The sequence below is a fragment of the Anser brachyrhynchus genome (assembly GCF_964034855.1).
Source record: "Anser brachyrhynchus genome assembly, chromosome: 3".
NCBI classification, from domain to species: domain Eukaryota; kingdom Metazoa; phylum Chordata; class Aves; order Anseriformes; family Anatidae; genus Anser; species Anser brachyrhynchus.
In genome coordinates, this window is record NC_137696.1 from 83,451,048 (window position 1) to 83,459,329 (window position 8,282).

General features: G+C 37.0%; 1 protein-coding gene across 11 annotated transcripts in view; it reads left to right on the forward strand.

Moving 5' to 3' along the window:
• GPR63 (G protein-coupled receptor 63) overlaps positions 1-8,282 on the forward strand; it is a 40,847-nt gene that overhangs the window by 14,838 nt on the left and 17,727 nt on the right. For 5 of the 11 annotated variants that reach the window (XR_013948771.1, XM_080585952.1, XM_080585955.1 and 2 more), the window contains 3 exons: positions 1,868-1,953; positions 5,366-5,447; positions 6,145-6,222. The gene's annotated coding sequence lies outside the window, so the exon portion shown is untranslated. The other 6 variants (XM_080585959.1, XM_080585954.1, XM_080585961.1 and 3 more) reach the window with 4 other exon arrangements.

The following is an 8,282-nucleotide window of genomic DNA, read 5'->3' on the forward strand; positions in this document are numbered from 1 at the left end:
CAAGTTCATCAGTTCATCGGGCTACTTAATCTGGAAAACTTTTCTAAATTTTACTTTACTTTTTCCCCTGCTTGGAAGCCTGAAGTGGAAGACATTTATGGTGATATTTTGGATGCTTCTCAAAATTGGTTTTAGAGGTGCTTTTAATGAGAGTTGGAAATACCTTCTGTAAACACGTAAGTAGAAGAGATGAGTCTTACGCCAGAGAATGTGCTTGTCTGGTGGGAAGATCTGGCAGGTTGTTGCTGTATTCAGTCCATCCAGGTTCCTGGCAGTCTTCTGCCTGCTGGCAAAGCTATTCACTTTTGACTCTTCAGAAAGACTAAAAGGGAAGATTAACAGTTCGTGATCCTTATCTCAATAAAGATGGAACAAACCAGGTGATGAAAGTCTAAAATAATCTCATGGTTGCATTTTCACTCTTTTATACATAATTAAATCTGGGACTTCTTTTTTTTTTTTTTTCCTCCCTTTCCACATTGTTCTGTGGAATAAAAGTAAGATCAAATTTTGTGCTAACGTAAAATAATTTTATATTAATAGCTTGTCAGGGAAATCTTTCAGACGCTGACTTCCATTGTGGCTAGATAATGGGTTTGTTCTGCAGAAGGCAGTTTTCTCAGCAAGTGTCAGTCTGGCAAATCAGGCTTTACATTTTGGATGTTTGAAGTCCCTGTTAAGCTGGTTGCACATACAGAAATTCAGCACTCAAATTGCTGAAGGAAGCAGGAGGTTATGAGGGGTCTTCAAGTACAAATTCTTCTTCTTTTGAAGGTCCTTGGCAACTCATTGGCTGGTTTGTCCTCCAACCCCCATGTACAGCATTTAGATGCTTGTTTGTGAAGGCTCCTGCAATCTTTTGCTCCAGTGTGGAGGCGATGTTTTGAAAGAAATGAAAAGTTGTGTAGTCTTTTTTTTTTTTTTTTTAAAAAAAAAAAAAAAAAGAAAGTATCAGTGTCCCACGTCTTTGTTCTTTTGATTTTCATATATAAACAATATTTATACATATTGGGATCTTTTGGTATGGCATATACTCAGCTTTCAAGGCTCCCTGAAATTTTCTAGCTTCCTTCTGGGTGTATGTAGAGAAACTACATTGAAAATTGGTGATCTGAATTAACAACAGGTGTGTCACGATAGAAGATGCAGTTTTTTAGCTGTGGTAGCCCACTTTACAGAAATGCTTTTAACTACTTGAGGCTGATGATAGCTGATGATTGACTGGTATTAGAGTATATAAAGCAAGTGCTGAGATCCTTTTGTTCTTATTGCTTGTTCATCTTTGTTCTTCCTCTCCAGACTTGTTTTCTTGCCTTTTGTTTTTCTGACATAGTTATGCTGATATCTGTGCCATTGGAAAACTTACTCAGCTTCTTTGTGACATTCAGTAGCACCCGGTGAATTTAAATGACATTTCTTACGAGAGGCTTTGGAGGTCTCAACATCAGGTTCCTCGTGTTTTAGACTAAGTACATAGTTTAAGAGGTTGAATAAGACTTACGGCAACTAATTTCTGTGCGCTTGTTTCCAAATTAATTCTATGCATCTGAATGAAATCTAAACCAAGATGCCACTCTGGTCCTGAAATATCTTGGTATTAAATGTTGAGATTTTAATTCTATGCAGTTAAGAGAGCTGAGGATCTCTTTGGAGTAATGAAGCTGTCCTTCCTAAGGTCTGTACCTCCTGCAAGATAGGGACACATGATCTGTATTTCATTGTGAGACACCGCGTATTCTATCTCTCCAAATAAAAAAAAAAATGAGGTTTTATTAGAGGAGAAACTGTTGCTATTCTTTGTGATCTTGTTCTGCTTTATTTGTAAATATGCAATCAACCTTTGGTGTTTTTTTTTTTTTTTGGACAGGTTATTTGGAAGAGGAATGCTTTGCTGAACAGGACAACACAGGATGACTTACGATTCCTGTTCTTCATGGGAGACTGTACGGATTGGTATGCTTTTTTTTTTATTATTTGTCAAACTGATGTGTAGTGATTACATATATAGTCAAAGGTTCCACTCCTAAAATTTAGGAAGCAAATCATTTAGGAAACTTCCAGCTTGCTAGTTTTATGTTAACTATGCAGAAATATAAATTAAAATAGTATGTTTTCAATAATATTTTCAGGGTTTACTGTTCATCTAGGTGCTACAGTATTAAGTTACCTCTTCAACATACATATGGTTAATATGACCGTTGAACTACTGGGAAAGGTAAGAGTTGGGGGAGTACTGTGGCAGTACTAGAAATTAATCTAGAAGTGCAGAAGTCCTTTCACATGATCTACAAATTGAGAACATGATTTTTCCCAAGAGCTAAGAATATAAAATTATTAATTACATTTTGCATATTTGTGGTTTTGAACAGTAATAATGACTCGCATGGCTGGCATTTCTTGACAGTTAATGGCTCTCTGAATTTAAGATAGAAATAAATATCCTCAAGAGGGCAATTAGTTGTATTTAATGACCCAAAGCAGAGGTGGCTGTTCCCCACTATACTTTCCTTTGAAAATTGCCGCAGTAATGTTTATACAGTGGAAGAGAAGAAAATTTCCTAAATTAAACTAATGCTTCTTGTGAGTAGTTTTGTGGGTCATCTACTCATGCAGCGTAGTTGATTAGTTTCAATTTAGGGTATGTAAATAGGTATTAAAACTGAAAACTGCTGGTTCCTTTCAGGAGGAACAGTTAGGTGAGTAAGAGAACATTGTCCCTGCTGATTTGTGCTCTGACTCATTCTTTGCATTGGCTTTATCAGAGAGGATTCCACTGCAATATGTTGTTGCCTCTACTTAATGGCACAGGAAAAAATGTTCAACTCATATTGAAGCAGGAATATGTTCCAGGCTGCCTTGTTCAATAACAGGGTGTCAGAAAGTGCATACTTGAGTATTTTCTATCAAAATATTTTTTTTCAAAAACAAAATAAGCCCGTGACCCTCATACATGCTCTTGACTTTATTTATCTTCCCAAAAGGGTATTTTGCTTTTTTATGGTTATGCTGCATAAACTGTTTTTGCAGAGTTCTACTTCAAAATAATGGCAGCTTTAAAACATACAGCAGGTTCCCATTTGTGACCATTTGAAATATTCCCATGAAAGAGATTCACCATATCAGGCACTGAGAGCTTCAAGTTTCTGAAGAATGATGGCTTCTGCATGCTGGGCCAAACCTTGGTACTGGACAGTACTGAAAAAATGCTTGCTTTTAGCACATAGATTTAATTTATTAAATGATTGGACATTTTGACAGCAGTTCATAGCATGTTCTGATCTGCATCAAACACAACTGTTATTATGGTACTGTTTTCACAAGTAAAAAGTTCCCTGTTTTGGCTGTGTTGGAGTTACCAGTTTTGACTGATGTTGTCTTTGCATGTGAGATGGAATCATTTATTTCTGGTTGAGCATGCTATCCAGATTTTGAACGGAAATTATTTACCTTTTAGCTTCAAAAACTGTTAAAAACAGACACCATAGTTCTAGCAGTAATTATATTTGATGAATGAAATTTGTGTGGTATTTAGCTTTAAGTGTGTACTTCATTGAAATAATTGTGTCTATTATGTTCTATAAAAAGAAAGTTGCATACGAGTGAGAACCTTGGTTGAGAGAAAATGTGCATACCCAGTAATTTTCAGTACAGAAATGGAAAAAAGTGATTGTGTGAAGCTTTTTTGCATGTGAAAAGAATTGGTGAGAGTACATGTTCCAAAAGTGAGGATGCTGTGACAAAAGGTACCTGCCTCTTGCTTGAGCTTACCTATTTAAACTACCAGAGCATGGTCTTCTTTTTACGAGGTATGTGATTGCCATTCAGCAACGACTGCCTTTGAAATTACAGGATCTGTCTTTCTCAAAGAACAAGTGAGGACTGAAATGAAATTGCTCTGAAGTTATCTTATTGGTCCCTTTCTTTCATTCGAAATTTCTATCCTTACATAATTTTGGGGAAATTTGAGAAGGTAGGAAGAGGTATGCATGAGAAAAGGAACACAAGGTGCATGTGTAATAATCATGTGAATGCTCATGGTAAAAGCCCTGTGAATAAAAAAAATAAATGTGTGACTGCTTACGGAAGGGATCCTTTTGAGTTTGTTGGCTGAAATGCTAATGACTTTTACAAAGAATGATAGCCTAGAAAGGCCGTAACTAGCATGCCTGCAGGTTGGATAAGTACGACTTGAAAACACGTTTAAGTATGGAGATTTGCTGTGTGATGCGTGGAGAGATTTCATACATCAGACTGACAAACAGAGGAAGGTGCTGCCTAGAAACCATCAGGAAGCAGTGACTACATGAGCAGCACTCAGTTTCTTTCTACCTGGGATCCAAAGACTTCAGTCCTCTTCTTAGGTTAGGTATTGTCTTCTCAAAAGCGGATGACAGCTTGTTTATTGTTCTCAAAACGAAGATACGCCTGATGACTTTCGTAACAGCTGAATGGCTGACACTCACTTCCCACTGAAAGCATTTGGCTGGGTCCAGGCAGCAGCTTGGGTGAGGTCATTCTCCTCTTCTCTTAAAGCTGTGCAGAAAAGCATATAATCATCACATTGAGAAGTTGCAAAATAGGATGTAGCGATTTGCTTAGGGAGCTGGAGTGGTGAGGGAATGTACATGAGATTATTTTTCATAGTCACTTTTTTTAGGAACAGTCTACAGACACCTGCGAGTCCTTTGTTGTATACTGGACAGTGCTGGCTTGAGAAATATAGGATAGCACAATCTTCTTGGCTAAACTAAGGGTGCAGACCACTTTTGCTCTCACTCCCCTTGTTTCCTTCCGTCAGTTTAGAAGGACAATTCATGATAAAGCAGCATTTTCTAAAACTGTGATACTTTACCTTGGAACGTGAATGCTTCTAGTTATTTTTTTCTCTTAGGATTTTTATGACATGCTTTCATCTAAAGCCTTGCTAAACTTTTCATGTTCCAGATTGTAAAGTTGAGTGGCATAACCTAAGTTTTCAGCTCTTTAATCATGTTTAAGGGAGCAAATTCTATTGTATTTATACAAGTTAGTCAATTAACTGGAGGTATGTGCTTTAAATGTCTTTATTCAAATCAGGTGGCCACACATACTTCGCAGTCAGCTGAGGGAGAAAGCGTGATTCACCTCTTCCAGATTATCTCTGAAGATCTTCCTAATTATACCCTAAATTGCCTTCTGAACTCACAGAAGCTCTATGGCATCTACAGCATCCTGTGACTAATATTTTCACAATTAATTGTAAAATTATTATTTCCTTTGTCTATTCCTACTTGCATTATGAGAGACAGCAATCATTCACTTTCCTTGTGCCACTAATAATTCCTAGACCTAATAATTCCTAGACCTATGTGATACCTTTTTTCAGTCACTTTTGAATGGAGATCAGACGAAGCAGAATTGAACATAGCACTGAAGATAAGAGGTGCCATGGATGTGTATTGTAGCAGGTAGTGTATATAAATATATATTGTATGTAGATAGCTCCTGCCTTTCTTTGTTGCTTTACTAACAGTTCTGAATGCTTGGTTTAGTTTTCTTAGAGCAGACTACTATCAGCTGAAAATCTGTTTTTCTTCTGGATGGTAATAGTTTGTTTAGCATCTGTTACTGTGCAGATAATCCTGTTTTTCTACACATGTACAGCTTTACCTCTAGCAACAACGAATTTTACCTGGCAGTTTATTACCTTGTCATTAACTATCATGAGATCCCTCTGTACCTCTTTATAGTTGACCTTTGTTTTTATTAGATTGCTCTGAAAAACCGTTCATGTTCATCATCAGTAAATGTCATGAATTCACATTTCCCTCTTCTTTGCGTATGTCAAACCGCTTGAACCCCAGTGTAGTTTTTCTTTGTAGGATCTTTCCACTGACCTTTTTCTATTGAGAAACTAACTGCTCCTCCTTTTGTTTACTATTTTAAACTGATTATTATCTGTGAGAGGTTTTACATTTATCCAAGTGCAGATTAGTTTCTTTTAGAGCCTTGGTGGAGAAACCTTGTCAAAAACAGAAATGCAAAAGTTACCTTTGCTGGTTTGTTGCTCACAGAGCTCTAAAAGATACTGCCCTGGGGATCTCATTTTCGGTTCTTCATGATTTTAAATCCAGAAGTATTTGTTGAATTTATGCTCTTTTACAGTCCCGGCAGAACGCTACAGCTTCTTTCCCTCTTCAGTGTTCTTGGCTTGTGGAGTCATAAGCCTCTGTGGAACTTCAGGTGAGTTTTTCTAGTTTATTGCTGAAATTCGTGGTTATCTATCCTGGAAAGCTGTTTTAACTTTTCTGCTGTTGTTTACAGAGTTTATTCTATAAAATATCTTAAAGAAGACTAGTAAATAGAAGGTTTATAAAGACCAAAACTAAAAACCAACAACCAACAAAAACGAACAAAAAAGTTTTATCTACTATTTATGCTTTAGCTTATAATTAACATTGAAACTTTCTGTAGAAGAGTTTCTATAAAATAAAATGAAAGAAAAAGGAGAGAAAAGTAATATCTAGAATGAATGATGTTTTTACAAAATGTCAGTTTACATGCCTTGGTATATTCTTGCTGAGTTTAACAGCTGTTGAAATATAATAGGGTAAAGTAGAAAATGATGACAATAGTTTTTTCTATTGCAGCAGGAAGTCCTCTAAAAAGTGGAATACATATGACTCAACGAAATTAACATGCTTATAATAATATCTCTTCATCGTACTACTGGAAATGAAGAGAGACAGATTAATAGTTTGTCTTTAAAAAAAAAAAAAGCCAAAGGCTGTCAGGCCCTGGAAACCATCTAGTGATCCTAAGCATGAAAATGGGAAGGGAATAGCTTTGCTATGGAATGAGACGAGCGGGCCATAATGTTGATGTTCCTGATGAATTCTTGTCAGTATCCTGAGCAACCTTGCATTTGAATCACAAAAAGTTGTCCATCCTGGGCATGTACATTAGACTTGTCTGACAGTTCATTCCTTTGATAGTGAAATATTATCCTGGGAAGAGTACATTTTTGATCCTCCTTGAAGCATATGGTCCTTGTGTAATTTCTGAAGTGTTTCTTCCTCTTTTCATTAGTGCCCAATGTTTGTACCAACCAGAACATGCATAGATACTATGGGTGGGATTTGTGTTACCAGACAAAGGCATCTCAAGTTAGCAGCACAAACTTGTCACAGAGGTAGAGGAGATAGATTGCCCTCTGTAGATACCTATATCCTTCGTCTGACAAAAAACATGAAAACAGCCTGAAGTGGCTGCTACTGTCATCCAGATTGAATGAGGTGAATCCCACTTTATGTTTCTGGCTGTGGTGATCCATTTTTAAAAAAGGCATAGAGTCCTTCTGTTTTCCAGCTTGATTAGATGCCAGAGTACTCTGTGGGTGCTTAAATTAATAGTCAAAGATAGAGAGGAGGAGTTCTTTGAAGACCTAGCACTGAAAGGGGGAGACAGCTCTCAGCTCTTCTGCGTTTTGTCGGTAAGAACAGTGAATATTTGATAAATACCTAAGATGGTATGGGTAAACTCTAAAAGGAAATGTCGCATTGTGTTAGCATAACAGTGAGGGAGGGGGTTCAGCATAATGTCTAAGGATTAGATTTACAGGGAAAAAGAGGACATGCACAGTTAAATTATGTGGAATAGCAAGATGAATTAACAAAGACATGTCTAGACCAGTGAAAATGAGAACGCTTGCTGCAGGAGGAAGGGTTGTAACAACTAAAGAAGAGTTAGTTTCCTGCATGTTGATATGAGTCAGTCACTAAATGAAACAAATTGAGAAATACTTTAGTCCTGTGGATGTGTTATTTGATAATAAATAACAGGTTAGGATGTTTTACATGTTTTTTGTTTGTTTGTTTTTTTCCCTGAGGCATCTGATGCTGTTGACTTAGAACAAGGGGTTCTGTAATATGTATTGTAGCTCAAATAGGTAAGCTTTTCAGTGCCTACCAAACAGGTAGGTAGATGATACTGGTAGTATCTAAGTTATTTGGAAATGTTACTAATGTTTCCAGCTGTAGGCGATTTCAAAACAAAATCATGAAGTTGGCTATGAGATTTATATAAAGATACTTTAAAGATAGAGAATCCAAGGAATTACAGACTTGTCAGTCTGACCTCAGTACCAGGGAAGGTTATGGAGCGGATCATCTCGAATGTCATCACACAGCACATACAGGGCAGTCGAATTATCAGAAGCAGCCAGCATAGGTTTATGAAAGGCAGGTCCTGCCTGACTAACATGATCTCCTTCAAAATGACCAACCTGAGAGAAAGGCTGTGGA